A 16,604-nucleotide genomic window follows, 5' to 3' on the forward strand; every position below is an offset into this window, starting at 1 on the left:
TCTCTGTTGACAAAATCTATGTGATATATAGGCCTGAAGTTCAGAGAAAAATTATTACCTGAAGGTACTATGGATAAAATAACAAATAGTGTAGGTATAGATAGATTGAGGTTGTGAATGTTGGATGAATCAATATATGTAGCCAATATATGTAGCCCATGTGGTGAGATATTTTTCCCAAGTATATTATAAAAAAATATTTAAGAAAGATCAGAATATTAGAATATATATATTCAGAGGTTATTGACAAGTCCACAACATGGAAAACACATGAGGCACTATAATAAAAATAGATATGCCAAAGTGAAAACTCTGAGAAATAAAACTAAGCAGTTTAGATTCTATATCGTGAAGTTTTGTCTGTCATGAGAAAGTAAATAACACAAATTCTCATCACTGGCCTAAAAATCTGTGTGAACAACACCGACTTGCAAAGTAACATCTTTATCTCCCCAGTACTGAATTCTAACAAGAAAAATCCAGTTGACATCGCCTGGTTTGGACCCAGGTCCAGTATTGTTCACTGACTAGACAGAGCAAATCTAGGTCCATGTTTTGGGGGGAAAGATGAGTAAATGAACTTATGCAGAAAAATGAGCTACATTGTATATTTTTGTCACAAACACTGTACAGATATCACCTCAATATTTTTTTTCTAAAATTAGATAAGTTTACATAATACATAATAATGAAAATAACTAATGCAATATCATGTATAAATAGGACAATTTGCTCATTGGAAAACAGTGCTTGTGTAGAAACTTCAGAGCATTTACTACACAGTAGTAATCTACTTCTGTCTCATTAACAGATCAATTTCCTTAGATAATTTCTCAAGTTATTTCACACTTTTACTCTGATAGTTACTGAATAAGTGATGTCTTTTTAGATTAATTTTGAAGTCTTGAGCTTGAATAGAGAAACTAAACCTTATTTGTTATTAGGTTAACATCATCCTTACTGAGATTCCCTTCTCTCCTCACAATGGAAGCTCTGTACCTTTTGAAAATATAAATAATGTGTAAGCAATTCTTTCATATTTCATATTCATTGTTCTTTTCACCTTATATATATTATAAGTTATATTTATATAACTTATTTCATGAGTATTCCCATTGCTTTGATCCAGCATCACAGTTTTTAAAAATCATTTTTAAAATTTGTTATAGTATATTACATTATCCTCTGTTAACACAGTTTTCATATGTCTAAACCTTGATGAGACCAATTAAGCATTTTCCTTTTCTAAAGTTTAGAAAATAGTTATTTATGATATCATCAATGCTTAGTTAGATGGCTCCATTCTTATAACCAAAGATCCAAGAAAAGCAACTTAGAGATGAAAGATTGTTTTTGGTCCATGGCATCATGGCAAAAAAAGCAGTTCAGAACCTTTAGAAAAGGAAAGACAAGAGATTTGCTATAACCTTCAAAGGCACATCCCCAGGGACCCATGTCCTCCAGTGAGATATCTCATCCAAAAATGCCCACAATTTCCCAAATTACTGCCATTAGATATGTACCACCATTGAAATGTAACTGTGGGGAATGTTTCCAATTCAAACCATGACATTGTGCTCCTGGAACTCAAAGGCTTATTTATGACTATCTTACAAATGGTCCATTCCAAGGGACCCCAGAATCTTAATGGTTTTAACATTGTTTAAAAGTTCAGCCTGAAAGTGTCAGTGAAACTCTTAGCAGCAAGCCTCTGTAAAAATCGAAAATAAAGTTATATATCTCCAATATATACAAAGTAAACATTCATATTTCCAAGAAAGAAATATCATACGAAATCAAAACCAAAAACCAGCAGGAAAACATTAAAACCCAGGGACAGCATCTAAGACTTGTGGTGACATCTGTGAGCTTCAACAGGCTTAGGTATCCCTGCCTCCTATGCTCTTGTTGCTTGTAGTCCACAAGACCTCCCTCCTGAGCTGGCTCAGCTCCTTGCCTGTGGATGTCACAAGCAGACACTTCACATTCCTGGCACTGCCAACATCTTGGACATCCACTGAACTATGGCTTTAGTCAGTGTCCACTCAGGGGCTGAATGCTCAGACTTGGAGGCTATTCCCCACTCCCCAGATTCCCAGGCAATGCTTTGAAATCAGAAGCCTCTTACTGTCCTGTAACTCCTAAGTGCTACATGCCTACACAACCACCATGGCAAGGATGACTTCAAGGATAGGTCAGCTTGAGCAGCATCAAGGTCCCTATGGACCTGCAAGGTACATAGAAAATCTGAGGGGGTGTGCCTGGGAAAACACTCCCCAGGAGGCCTTGTGCAAGGAGGTGCTCTGTGGTCTAATGAACAGTAGAATATTCCTTCCTGTCTGAAACCACACTAGATTAGTTTGCATTGCCCACATTTCTACCACCATTTTGGTTACTGACCACCTACCAGATTTACCCACAAAGCTTCACCTTAAGGCTAAGATGGCTTCTCTGACCTGTATCTATACATTTTTCCAAATTCCTCTCAAAAATTAGTTTTAGGAGCCGAAGAACTACATAGTCAGCTTTGTACACAGAAGCAGCCCTATTTTGCAGAAACCAATTTTCTGTGTTATTTTTCTTATTTCTGGGAAAAAAATACCTAAAGGAGGAAGAATTTATTTCAGCTTATTGTTTCAGTGGGTTCTGCTCATCACAGTAAGATGAGAGAGCAGCTTCCACCATGGTGTCCATGAACCAAAGAAAAAGAACTATCATACAGTGCAACCTTCTCCAATGCCCCATTTCCTCAATGTAGGCCTCATCTCCTAAGGTTTCCACAATGCTGACCATGATGCTCTCCTGAAGATGGCCTCCAGCCCACACAGCACAGCACAAAGTAGGTGAAGATGGCAATTGTTCATGACCCCAACCAAGAGGAAGTTTTGGAGTCCTGCTGTCAGGACATGAGAATGGCTGTGGGCTCCAAGATGCAACCCCAGACACAGTGCTTTCCCTCCAGTGCCCCAATTGATGGGGCAGGATCAGAATTGTGCACACCTGAAGCACACACAAGCCCTCCTGGTTGCTATGCAGGACATCTGGAAACTGGGGAAGTGGAACAAGGGGTATCCTGCTGCTGGAATCCCTAAGGAGCAGGATGCCCCTGGGAGAGGATCAAAGACGCTACCCCACATCAGGCAAAAGAGACATCAGGCAGACCTGGTGGCTGAGAAGCTTATACTCCATTGGAGGAAGGTAAGAAGCTTGACAAAAGAGAGCAATAAGAAACTGAGAAACCAGAGAGACTTATTTGGCTCTCTCCTTTCTGCCTGTGGAAGCGGCTGAGGGAACGTCGCAGAAGCCTGTTGAATTTCGAGTCTCCTTAGGAGCCCGAACAGCTGCTGAAGTTCTTCACTGGAGGGCTGAGCTTCAAAATGACACATGAGAGTCTGAGGAGGCATTCTGAGCAATGTAGAACACTCACTGACTGTGTGGTAATGCGAGATCCAAACACCAAGGGCTCCAGGGCCTTTAGGTTTGTTACCTATGTCACTGTAGAGGAGGTGGATGCAGCCATGAATGCAAGGCCACACAAGGTGGCTGGGACAATTGTGGAACCAAAGAGAGCTGTGTCAAGAGAAGAAGTCCACTTAACGGTGGAAAAGATCTTTGTTCGAGGCATAAAAGAAGACACCAAAGAGCACCACCTACAGATTATTTTGAACAGTATGGAAAAAATCCAGCTGACAGAAATTATGACAGACAGAGGGAGTGGAAAGAAAAGGGACTTTGCTTTTGTGACCTATGATGACTGTGTTGATAAGATTGTCATACAAAAATACCATACTGTGAATGGCCAAAACTGTGAAGAAAGGCAAGCCTTGTCAAAGCAAGAGATGGCGAGTGCTTCATCCAGCCCAAGAGGCCAAAGTGACTCTGCAAACTTTGGTGGTGGCCATGGAGGTGGTTTTGGTGGAAATGAAGATTTTGGTCATGGAGGAAACTTCAGTTGTCTGGGTAGCTTTGGTGGCAGCAGCGGAGGCAGAGGATATTGTGGCAGTGCAGATGGCTATAGTGGATTTGGTAATGATGGAAGCAATTTTGGAGGTGGTGGAAGCTGCAATGATTTTGGCAATTACAACAATCAATCTTCAAATTTTGGACCCATGAAGAGAGAGAATTTTGGAGGCATAAGCTCTGGCCCTTATGGTGGTGGAGGCCAATATTTGCCAAGCCACAAAAGCAAGGTGGCTGTGGCAGTTCCAGCAGTAGCAGTAGCTATGGCCGTGGCAGAAGATTTTAATTACTGCCAGGAAACAAAGCTTAGCAAGAGAGGAGAGCAAGAGAAGTGACAGGGAAGCTACAGGTTACAACAAGGTTGTGAACTCATCCAAGCACAGTGGTGGCAGTGCCTAGCTCTTACAAAGGAGACATATTTTAGACAATAGTCATGTGTATGGGCCAAAAAACCACCCTCGAGTACTGTATTTGTGACTAATTGTATTTTAGTTTCTGTTCTGTGGAAAGTGTAAAGCATTCCAACAAAAGGGTTTTTTTTGTTGTTTTGTTTTTTAAATTTTTTATTTATTTTTATTAGTTTTCTATTCAGCAAATACAGGCAGTTTGGTAGCATTATTAGGCTCATCCATGACCTACGTCCTCCCCAATGACTCTTCCTTCCAACAAAAGGTTTTAATGTAGACTTCTTTCTTTTCACCCATGCTGTTGATTACTAAATGTAATGTTCTGACCATGATGCTGAATAAATGTGTCTTTTTTAAAATGTGCCTTGTAAAGTTAGTTAGTGTACTCTGGGCCATGTTGGTAAACTTCCCCAACAGTGTGAAATTTAGAATTCCATCAGGGTGGTACCAAGTTCACTTGAAATTTATTTACACCTGCTTGGGTGGAGAAGCCATTGTCTTCAGAAACCTTGATGTAGTTGAACTGACAGTTCACCATTGAAAAGGGTCACCCAAGCAGTCAGTTATTTGATTATAAGAGATCGTTGGCACATCCTATACAATGTCTAAATTGAGTAACAGTACACCAAAAAGAAAAAATGACAGATGGGAATGAAGCTTCTGTATCATCCATTATCATGTGCAATCAATAAATGATTTAAGTCTCCTGAAAAAGAAACATGAAGAACCAGATTCATCATTAGCATAAGAGGAGGAAAAAATGAAGTAGGCCACTTGAAACAACCACTGTGGGGAACCTGCTTGGATAGATTCCCAGCTCTGGGAATCACACCATCCCATAGGGTGTTTATTCCTAATATACCTTTGGTTTTTCTGCATCTCAGAACTTATGTCTTTCTGAGGCATCCAATTCTGTGTTTACCCTCAGAAAACAAATCTAAAACCCTTAAAGAGTAGGCAGAACCAGAGCAGCCCCACATCAATGCCATAAGTGGACCAAATATTCAAAACATTTGCTTGTGGTGGATGTTTCAGACTAATCCATAACAATCCTTATTCCTGCCAATAGGCAAGAAGATCATTATGTTTTAAGATATGTGGCTATTAATCCCCTTTTCCAGCCAGTCAGTCCACACTGGATTGTAAGATATGTAAAGATTCCATTGTTCTACCCATGGAATTTTTAAACAAGTCTGAATTGTCCTATAATATAAGGTAAGTGTAGTATATTATTAAACTACTGGAGAACTAAGCCCACTGGCAAAACCCAATACTTTTTTCTGTGACTATTTCTATTGCTTTTCTTTTTTTACATTAGTGTTAAATGTAATGAAACACACTATCTTTCAGGAAACACTATTCTTCCTCTAATGTTTCAAAAGTGAATCATACATTTTACATCTTGATTTGCTATACCTATAAGGCAGGTGCTATTCTGTTCTGGAAAAAAAAAATCCTAATGTCATATAGTTCAGGAATTTGGCAGAGCCAGTATTTATCCCCCACGAGGTCTCAAGAATCTGTTCTTGATCACTGTACTTAGCAGCTTTCTTGAAAAGTATAGAGATGAGGAAGTTTGTTATGATAATCTTGTTTGGAACACTCTATGCAAACCTCAGTTTTATAGACATACCCATAGTAGGTAGAAGTTAATGGACATGTTTACAGATAACAGAAAAATTATGAGGAAGTGAACACTTCAGTTCTTTTAAGTTAGAAATTGCTTCTGCTATACTAAACTTGTTACTGCTGCATAAACACTACTTCATATCTGAAAAAAAAAATCTACACTGTGATCATTTGGCATATTGGGTATGTGCTCAATATGCTGAAGAACCCAAATGCATAAGCATTCTTTTCTTCTTCAAGGATCTTTGGCCTATATTTTGCCATAAGCAAATAGCTATATATGAATTTTTATCAGAAAATGTGTTCATATCTATAAAACATTTCCCCTGCACTTTTATTGCCATACCTTGACTTCATTCACATATTTGTTCAGGAAAAAAAAAGTTTATAAAGATCTAAAATAAAATTGTCTAGAAAATAGCATTATTTGTAAGCATAACCTGACAGATCCACATTCATATCCCATTTAGGTATCCATCGTGCAATATATTTCAAGATAGCCTTCAGGTTTATCTTTACGTTCACAAAATAAATGAAAATATATAGTTTGCAAGTGCAGGGAAGCTATGGATGTATAATGTTTCTGTTTCTGTGAAATTTTCTCAGCAGCCATATTTGGCTATGAGTTCTATAACTATTTCATTTGCTGTACTGAGCAAACCACTCTCCAAGACAGTTGATTGCTGAATTAAAATCTGAAGAGGGAAAGAAATAAATTTCTTCAGTTTGCATAGCAGTATATTCAGCCATGTGCTGTAAAACAATATGACTTAAAGTAATGCTGTAGAGTACTTGCAACAAAGAATTAAGAGCAGACTCAGGGGGAAACCCAAAATTATAAAGTCATCCTTAGACAAGTATAATAAAAACATAGTTACAGTAAACAGACTGAGTCCTCAACAACAATTTTCACAAGGTGAAAAATGGAGAGAACAAGCTGTAGACATAATTTGTGTAGGGTGGAGAGAAAATATGAAACAATGAGGTAATAGAAATGTCACAATGCTGGAGTTAGGGTTCATTACAAATTCCCTCAATGCCATTCTCTTAAAGGTCAAAGAAACTTTGGAAATGATGAGATACCAACATACTTCAATTTTGCTAAGATCTGATTTAAAGCTTCTGTATTTTTGAAAAAAAAAATCAGCTCTTATCTCATAGTGGAAAGAAAATACATAAATACATTTTCTTTTAAGTCAAATGTAATCCAAATGTTCTACTTCTTTCAGGTTTTTTTGCTTTGTTTTGTTTTGTTTTGGTTTTTTAAGATAGCACCTCACTCTGTAGTGCAGGGTGTCCTGGAAATCTCTATGTAGTTTAGGCTGGCCTCAAATTCATAACAATCCTTTTTCCTCATCATTCCAAAATTGGGTCTTATGTGTATGAATCACTATGCCAAGCTCCAAATATTCTTTAAAATAAGCCTGTTCTTTTAAAATTTTTATTTATTTGAAAACAGCAAAATGAGAGGGGGTGGGTGATGAAAGAGAAACAGAATGGGCGCACCAGGGCTTGTAGTCACTGCAAAAAAAAACCCAGATGCTTGTACCACCATGCGCATCTGGCTTATGTGGGTCCTAAAGAATTGAACCTTTTCCTTGTGCTTCTCAGGTAAGTGCCTTAACCACTAAGCGATCTCTCTATTCAGGTTGTTTTTAATTAAAAAGAAAAAGAAGCTTCAATATGCTGACAAATGGAAATACTATAAGGGATTATCACCAGAATATAGTCTCTAAAAAGTGCAAAGGCAGAGACTTTTCATTGTCAGACATCCTGAAGTTAGAAAATAAAATGCTGAGGAACTGCTTTTGTTTACAATCCTGAATGAACTTGGATGTGTCAATGATACACATGAATATTTATTTTAAGGACCCCTCACATGTTTTTCATTTCTACGATGGCTCTGCAATAAGAATTACTAACATACAACACACACAATTCTCAGAGATTCTAGAAAAATTAGAACTGGGGTCAAAAGGCTTTGGAAGAGTCAAGAATCATCAAATTAAAGGCCAAGAACCTTGGGCAAAAGGTGAAATTTAATTCAATTTTCTGGTTTGATAATTAAAAGGTCTAAACTTTGACTTAAAATTTTATTCATTTTGAGTGTTTAACCAATTTGTGTTGGAAACTTATGGTGTGTCATGGGTCAGACTTAAAGGCAACATACAAAGGTATATGGAGACAAAAAAATGAAAAATAAAAAAGCCAGTAAGAGAAGTTTGATATGTATCATTTCCCAGAATGATTGGTCTGATTTCATTCAATTAACCTGGTTTTAATTCACATAATACTAGGTTCTATAACTATTTATGAGTGAGTTATTTACAGATTAAGCTACTGTAAAGAAGACTCCAAAATACAGGGGCTCAAAAAAGATTAGTTGATTTTCTTTTCATTCCTTCCTAAATTCAGAAATAAAGCAGAAATGAGCAGCCTAGAACTTGGCTCCAGGGGACCATTTGGGGATCTAGGGCCTAGATAAAGGCTCTGCCATCAATATTTACTGCTTTTTACGTTCTCTACATTTAGTATCACTGATTATTTCAACCTTCACTATTTTTGAGATGAGATGCCACAAAAAAGAAAATGCAAACAAAAACACTTAGCATTCACTTTGGAAGTTGTGGCCTGACACCAAATCATACAGCTCCTCTTCTCACATTTAATTACTCACAGAGTCACACCTAGGTGCAAAGAAAGAGTTTCATTTGATATTATCCGACTTTATTCTTTGGTGTGTGTTTGTGTAAAGCAGTGTTCAAAAAATTCCTGCTACAGTAAAGAAAGGAGAAGCAATGAAGGAACATGAGTTTTCCTCCACTGCATTTTGTTTTGGGCCATGCAAATTAGATATTTAAATCTGAAGTAAATGCAATATGTTTGGCAAATGGACCTCACATAAAATGTTTCCAATAGAGCACATGTCTGTGGTTAATTGTTCTACTAATATTATAGTGAATCAAATAAAAAATTAAAATGAAAATAAATCAAGAACCATGTTTTTGCATCTTTTTTATTCTATTTTGTTTTGTTTCTTTATTCTTTCTTCAGACAGGTCTTACTGTGTAATCTATGTTATCATAGAACTTGTTTCCAAGGTTGGCCTTTTATATGTGATCTTCCTGCCTCTGCTTCTTATATAGTAAGACTATAGGGAGTTACCACCATGTCAGACCTTCTGACTTTTTATAATATTCTAAATGGTAATTCCATGAGCTTTTGTCAACAATTCTGTTTTATAAGTTTTATTTCATCATTTATTTTGAGCTTTAGTAAAATTCATAAGGTACATAAAGATTTTTATGTCTAACTATTTTTTACTTCAAATCTAAAAATCGCAAGACAATTTAATCTTTTCATTTGTTTGCTTTTTTTTTTTTTTTTACAAGATAGGGTCTCAATGTAGCCCAGACTATCTGGTATTCACTATGTAGTCTCATGCTGGCCTGGAACTCAGAGCGATCCTCCTACTTCTGCCTCCCAAGTGCTGGGATTAAAGGCATGTACCACCATGGCCAGCAATTTTTTTTCATTTTCATTTATTCTTTTACTATGTCATTTATTTACTTATTTATTTAAGATAGAGAAATAGGCAATAGGGAGAGAAGAAAAAAAGAGAGAAATAGGGAGAGGAAAATGGGCACATCAGGGCCTCCAGTCACTGTAAACGAGCTCCAGACGTATATGCCACCTTGTGTATCTGGCTTAGGTGTGTGCTAGGGAATGAAACCTGGGTCCTTAGGCTTTGCAGGCCTTAGTCTTCAGCCTTAACCACTAAGCAATCTTAAACACTAAGACATCTCTTCAGCCCCAAGTTAACCCAATGGGATGAAATATGGCTCTCAGTTATCCTCCTTCCCATTGGGTTGCTGAATTGTACCTATTTTCATGTGGCTGTTGTATAGCAAATTCCTCCTGGAGTGAGGAGGAAGTCAAAAGGTTGGCAGTTCTGGGAGAACTGAAACTTAAATGGTCACAAGACTACACCCCAAACTGCAACAGCATACAACTTTTGAGAGGCATACTCACCAATGTTGTGTTCCAATATTATCTGAATTGAAACAATCTCACTTGAGGGTAGGAGGGAGTCCAGAGGTCAATAAGTCTGGGAAAACTAAAACTTAAAATGTTTCCTAAGGTTACAAAAAGGGGAAATTACTTGAGCAGAGCCTCTCCTACCAGCCGAGCTGCCTGCAGGTTGTGCAGTGTGCTCCAGAGGTGCAGCTTCTGAGAGTCCTTACCTATGCTGGGCTGGGCTGGGCTGGTCTGTTCACTGACACATCTGCCTTGTGCTGTAAGCCACCCCTCACTCTGCTTTGTAAGTAATCCCAGTAAACTGTTTCACCAAAATTGGTATTAGTATAATTGCACTTTGGCCTGTCATCTGTGCCCTATCTGGAGAGAATAGACCTGTTTCTGTGTCTCCCTAGGAGGGACAAATAGTTTCATGCAACAGTGTCTCATGGTGTGTTTTTGTGGCTTATTTTCAACTGTTTATACTAACCCATGTGACTGCTTTGTCAATAGAGTGTGAGACATTGGAGTAAACACTTTATCAAGTTTCCAGTTTATTCCAGTTGTCTTGCCTTTCCCTCTGACTTAATAGGAGCAAAGCCAAAAAGGGGCTGGCTGCTCTTAGAGTGAATATCTCAAAGCTGTGTATAGAAGCCCTATGTGATGCTAACTCTTTATGTCAGCCTGACTGAGCTATACATGAGCACCTAGGCATTTAATTACACATTTGTTTCAAGGGCTTTCCTCTTAGGGTGTTTGAGAATGATATGAAATGAGAATGATTTAAACTGTGGACTGAGTACAGAGTATTGTCTTCTCAGTAAGGGTATGTCTCATGCAATCAGCTGAATATCTGTTTTCCCTCTTGGATGGATCTGGGGCCTAGGCCTTTCCTGCTTGTGAATTGAACAAATCAGCCTCTCTTCCTGTCTTCAGTCTGCAGAGCTTCATGTCAGAACTATACTTTTGGCTATCCTGCTTGAAGACTTGAAATGGAACAACACTGTTGGATCTATAGACTCTAATTACATGAGCTAAATTTTGGGTAAAAAAATCAATTTTATGTTGTTAATATTTTATTTATTTATTTGTTTATGTGACAAAGAGAGACAGAGAAAAAGAAAAAGAATGAGTGTGCAAGGGCCCCCTTCCACTGCAAATGAACTCCAGACACATTTACTACTTTGTGCATCTGGCTCTATGTGGGTATTGGACAATTGAACCAAGCCATCAGGCTTTTCAAACAAGTGCTTTAAGCAAGCACTAAGCCATATCTTCAGCCCTTTTATGCTTTTCTTGGCGTATATTAATTATATGTAATGGATTTCATTATGACATTTCATATGTGATTACCACGTGTTTTGATATTTCCCCTATCTTGTCCCACTCTCCTTTCTACTTTAATGTCTTTCTTTTTTTCCTTGTCACCTTCCTTCTATATTTTCTTTCTTTCTTTTCACCTGATCTTATTAATTTCATCAGAAGAATGGGTAAGGATTTATTTACAAGAAAATGGGCACCTTACCAAAGGCTATTCTATTGAAGGAACTGTCTCCCCCTCCTCTGTCAACCAATACATGTGTGCCAGTAGATCCTCTGGCAAAGAGGGTACTTCATGAGTTTCTCTCCTTTCAATGATAGAATTTTGCAGTGAGACATGCTGTTAATCATCATCTTACATGCTTAATTTTACTTGTATGTATATTTGGTAAAGAATAAGATGAAATGTCTTGGACATTTTTAGAATAAATATACAAAATCAATTGTATTGGCAAAAAGTTGAAATGAAATTAAATAAAAGCAATTCAATTTACAATACCATCATAAAACAACATGTTTAGGATTTAATTTCTAAGTACATGCAAGATTTATACATTGAAAATCATGAAGCATGGTTGAGAGAAATTGAAAAATATCTAAATAAAGGCAAAATAGCCGTTCTTTTTTTGTAGTTAGTGAATACAGTCAAGTTGGTACCATTGATAGCCTCCTTCCTATCCTCCCCCCTCCACAGGGACCCACCTTGGTGGTATGGGTTGTGCATTGTGGGGTTAGCCTTTAGTTTTTGGTAGAAAGAAATATCTCTGCTTGTCATGATCCAACGAGGCTCTGGCTCTCTGATTTGGTAGGAGTTGATTTTTCTCTGTGTTGGTCTCCTTCCACCTGTGCTGGTATCTGGTTCTTCAGGAAAACAGCACCCTTCCTTGTATTGCCAAATTTTCTTAGTTTCAGCCCGGGCCCTTTTGAGGTATGATAGGGTGGCTGGCTCTCTCCTTAGGATCTACATCTATCTGAAAAAAAAGAAGCAGATTCTCCAACAGAGAGTAAGTTAGCACCAAGACAAATGAGATAACCCTTACTTTTTTTTATAGAGAATTTAATAGGTGTAGGCCCTCTTGTAGCCCATGATTGATGGTAGCTTGATATTGAAGAGTGGGCTACTGTTTGGATATGATTCTGACTTATTTCCCATCTCCAGCTATGGGTCCCATAGCACTGAGGGGATCAGTTAGACAAATCAAGACCAGTTGGTTCCCCACCATGGCTGTGTGCCACTATAGCACTTATGTGGGCATCACAACAGGTTATTTGTTGCTAAGTAGGTTAGACCATGAGTTTCTTGGACATTTTCCCCCAGTCACCCATGTAGCACCTTCTGACACTAAACACGCTCACTGTCTAGGGACTGACTCTCTTCTAGCTTCCAGCCATGCCATTCTATTTACATGTCAAATGCATATGGTATCTTCAGCAGTAGGGCCTTACCACTAACCTTTGGTGGGTCATCAAGTACTCTGACAGAAATCTTTCTGTCTTTTAGGAAACCTTATATGTCTCTCTGATCAAAAGCTCATTGTGGATGATAGCACCATGCTGGTACTGGGCGTTACAGGACAGTGCCTACAAAGAAAATGAGGAAAAAGATAACTAATATACAAGAGTTAGAGAGGAGAGAGAGGGAGAGGGAGGGAGGGATAATGTAGAAGATTAAGATTAGCCTTGATCCTACCCTCTCCAGTGTCTTGTGGTTCGGGTGTTCCCTGTAAGGGCCTGGTGAAGGTTCAGCCATTTGCTTTGCCTTTTAGGAAGTAGAATTTTATGGTACCATCTCCATTTGGGCCTAGATTAGTGTTTACCACCCCTTTGATGCCCTTGCCTCCCTCGCCATCCATCCTAGTGTCTAGTCCATGAGATGCTTGCTGGATATGTAGGGTATCTTGGGTAGATTCAGGTTAGGTGCTGTAGATGAGTGAGGCTATGTAGCAATTCTTTTTTCTGTGTTTGGGTAATTTCACTGAGAATGATCTGTTCCAGGTTCAACCATTTTTCCTCAAATTTCATTGTGTCATTTTTTTCTTACTGCTGTGTAGAATTCCATTGTGTAGATATACCACATCTTCATTATCCATTCTTCTAGTGATGGACATCTGGATTGATTCTAGCTCTTAGCTATTATGAATTGAGCCACTACAAACATGGTTGAGCAAATCTCTGTGGCCTGTGGTTTGAAGGTTTTAGGGTAGATGCCCAGTAAGGGAATTACTGGGTCTGTTGGTATCTCTACAGTCAGCTTTTTTCAGGAGTTTCCATATTGCCTTCCAAAGTGGTTGTACTATCCTACATTCCCATCAACAGTGGATGAGTTTTCCTACTTCTCCACATCCTTGCCAGCATTTATTTTCATTTGATTTTTTGATGTTTGCTATCCTTATTGGGGTAAGGTGGAATCTCATAGTTGTTTTAATTTGCATTTCTCTGATTATTAGGGATAATGAACATTTTCAAGGTGTGTATTTGCCATTTATATTTCTTCCTCTGTGAACTGCCTGTTCAGCTCTTTGCCCCATTTTGTGAGTGGGGTGGTTGAATTCATACTGTTTAGATTTTTGAGTTCTTTGTAGATTCTAGAGATTAGGCCTCTATCAGTTGGATAACCCACAAATATTTTCTCCCATTCTGTGGGTGATCTATTGGCTTTGCTTATTGTATGCTTGTCTGTAAAGAAACTCTTCAGCTTCATGTGATCCCATTGGTTGAGTGATTGTTTAAGATCATGAGCTACTGGGGTTTTGTTCAGGAAGTCTTTTTCCATTCCCATATCATGGAAAGTACTTCCTAAATTTTCATCCAGTAGTAATCAAGTTTCTGGTCTTATGTTGAGGTCTTTGATCCATTTGGATTTTAGTGTAGTGCATGCTGAAATGTGTGGATCAAGTTTAGTTTCCTGCATGTGGTTATCTAGTTTGTCCAGCATCATTCGTTGAAGATAATGTCTTTTTTCCAGCCTATATTGTTCAGGCCATTGTTGAATATCAAGTCGCTATAGTTGCTTAACCCAAAGTCCAGATCCTTAAGTCTATTCCATTGGTCTATACTCCTGTTTTTATGCCAGTACCATGCTATTTTTGGACTTGAGTGTAGTGCATGGAGAAATGTGTGGATCAAGTTTCAGTTTCTTGAATATGGTTATGCAGTTTGTCCAGCACCATTTGTTGAAGATGCTATCTTTTTTTCCAGCCTATATTGTTTGGGCCTTTGTTGAATATCAAGGAGCTATAGTTGCTTGGCCCTAAGTCCAGTCTTCAAGTCCATTCCATTGGTCTATACTCCTGTTTTTATGCCAGTACTATGCTGTTTTTATTACTATGGCTTTGTAATATAGCTTTATATCGGGTATGGTGATGCCTCCAGAGGTATTTTTTGCTGAGGATATGTTTGGATATGCGAGGCCTTCTGCCTTTCCATATGAAATTTGAGATCATTTTTTCTATCTCTGTGAAGAACACTGTAGGGATTTTAATTGGAATTGCATTGAATCTATATATTGCCTTTGGTAGCATTGTCATCTTCACATTGTTATTCTGCCTATCCAGGATCATGGGAGGTCTTTCCATTTTCTGAAGTCCTCCTCAATTTCTTTTTTGAGTGTTTTTATGTTTTCATTGCATAGATCTTTCATTTCTTTGGTTAATGTTATTCTAAGGTATTTTATGTTTTTGTTGTTGCTATTGAAAACAGGACTATGACCCTTATTTTTTTCTCTGTATCTTTGTCATTTGCATATAGAAAAGCTATGGATTTTTGTGCATTGATTTGGTATCCTGCTACTTTGCTATAGGAGTTAATCACCTTATGGAGTTTTGGGATTGAGTCTCCTGGGTTTCTTACATATACAATCATGTCATCAGTGAATAGAGCTTACTTAAACTTCTTCCTTAATAAATTGTATCCGTTTTATTTCCTTCTCCTGTCTTAATACTTGAGCTAGGACTTCCAGTTCTATATTGAAAAGCAGAGGTGAGAGTGGACAACCCTGTCTTTTCCTGATCTTAATGGGAATTCCTCCAGTCTCTTTCCATTAAGAATTATTTGGAGCTTTGTATATTGTCTTTATTATGTTAAGATACGCACCAACTATTCCAATTCTCTCCAATGTTTTGATCATTAAGTGATGTTGTATCTTCTCAAAGGCCTTCTCTGTATCTATCAAAATGATCATGTGGTTTTTATGTTTAACCTTGTTTACGTGGTGTATTACATTAACAGATTTCCGTATGTTGAACAACCCCTGTGTTCCTGGGATGAATCCCACTTGGTCAAATGGATAATGCTTTTGATATATTGTTGGATTTGGTTTGCAAGGATTTTGTTCAGGATCTTTGCATCTAAGTTCATCAGGGAAATAGGCCAGCAGTTTTCTTTTCTTGTGGCATCTCTGCCTGGTTTTGGAATTAGGGTGATACTAGCTTCATAAAAGGAGTTGGATAAATTTCCTTGTTCTCCAATTATGTGGTACATTTTGAGGAAGATTGGTTTGAGTTCTTCTAGGAAGGTTTTATAGAATTCAGCTGAGAAGCCATCTGGTCCTGTACTCTTCTCTTTAGGGAGGTTTTTTTTTTTTTTATTACTTTTTCAATCTCCATGAATGTGATGGGTTCATTGAGGTGATTAATCTGCTCTGAGTTTAGCTTTGGTAGATGGTATGCATCCAAGAATTTATCCATCTCCTCCACATTATCCAGTTTTGTTGAGTAGAGGTTTGTGAAATAAGTCCTGAATATTCTCCCAATTTCACTTATGTCTGTTGTGATCTCTCCTTTTTCATTTTGAATTTTATTAATTTGAAGTTTTTCCTTTTTTTGCTTGATCAATTTGGCCACAGGTTTGTCAGTCTTGTTTATTTTTTCAAAGAACCAGCTCTTTGTTTTGTCAATTGTCTTAATTGTGTTCTTCATTTCCAATTCATTAATTTCTGTTCTGATTTTAATTATTTCTTTCCTTCTGGAGCTCTTTGGGTTGGATTTTTCTTGTTTTTCCAGTGCCTTTAGGTGTATGGTTAGGTTATTTATTTGGGATCTTTCTGTCTTTCTTATAAAGGCATTGAGTGATATGAATTTTCCCCTGAGGACTGCCTTTATTTTGTCCCATAAGTCTTGGTACGATGTGTTCTCATTGTCATTCAATTCCAGAAATTTTGCAATTTCATTTTTTTTTCCATTCACTATCCATTTATTGTTTAAAAGTGTGCTGTTCAGTTTCCATGTGTCATTGGGATTCTTGGTGGGTCTTTTGTTGTTGATTTCTAGCAAG

At 37.8% G+C, this 16,604-nt stretch overlaps 1 pseudogene; it reads left to right on the plus strand.

Annotated features, from left to right (window-relative positions):
* Positions 1–1,368: 1,368 nt before the first annotated feature.
* Positions 1,369–4,303, plus strand: LOC101616179 (annotated as a pseudogene).
* Positions 4,304–16,604: the final 12,301 nt, after the last annotated feature.

This window comes from Jaculus jaculus, chromosome 9 (genome assembly GCF_020740685.1).
Source record: "Jaculus jaculus isolate mJacJac1 chromosome 9, mJacJac1.mat.Y.cur, whole genome shotgun sequence".
NCBI lineage: Eukaryota > Metazoa > Chordata > Mammalia > Rodentia > Dipodidae > Jaculus > Jaculus jaculus.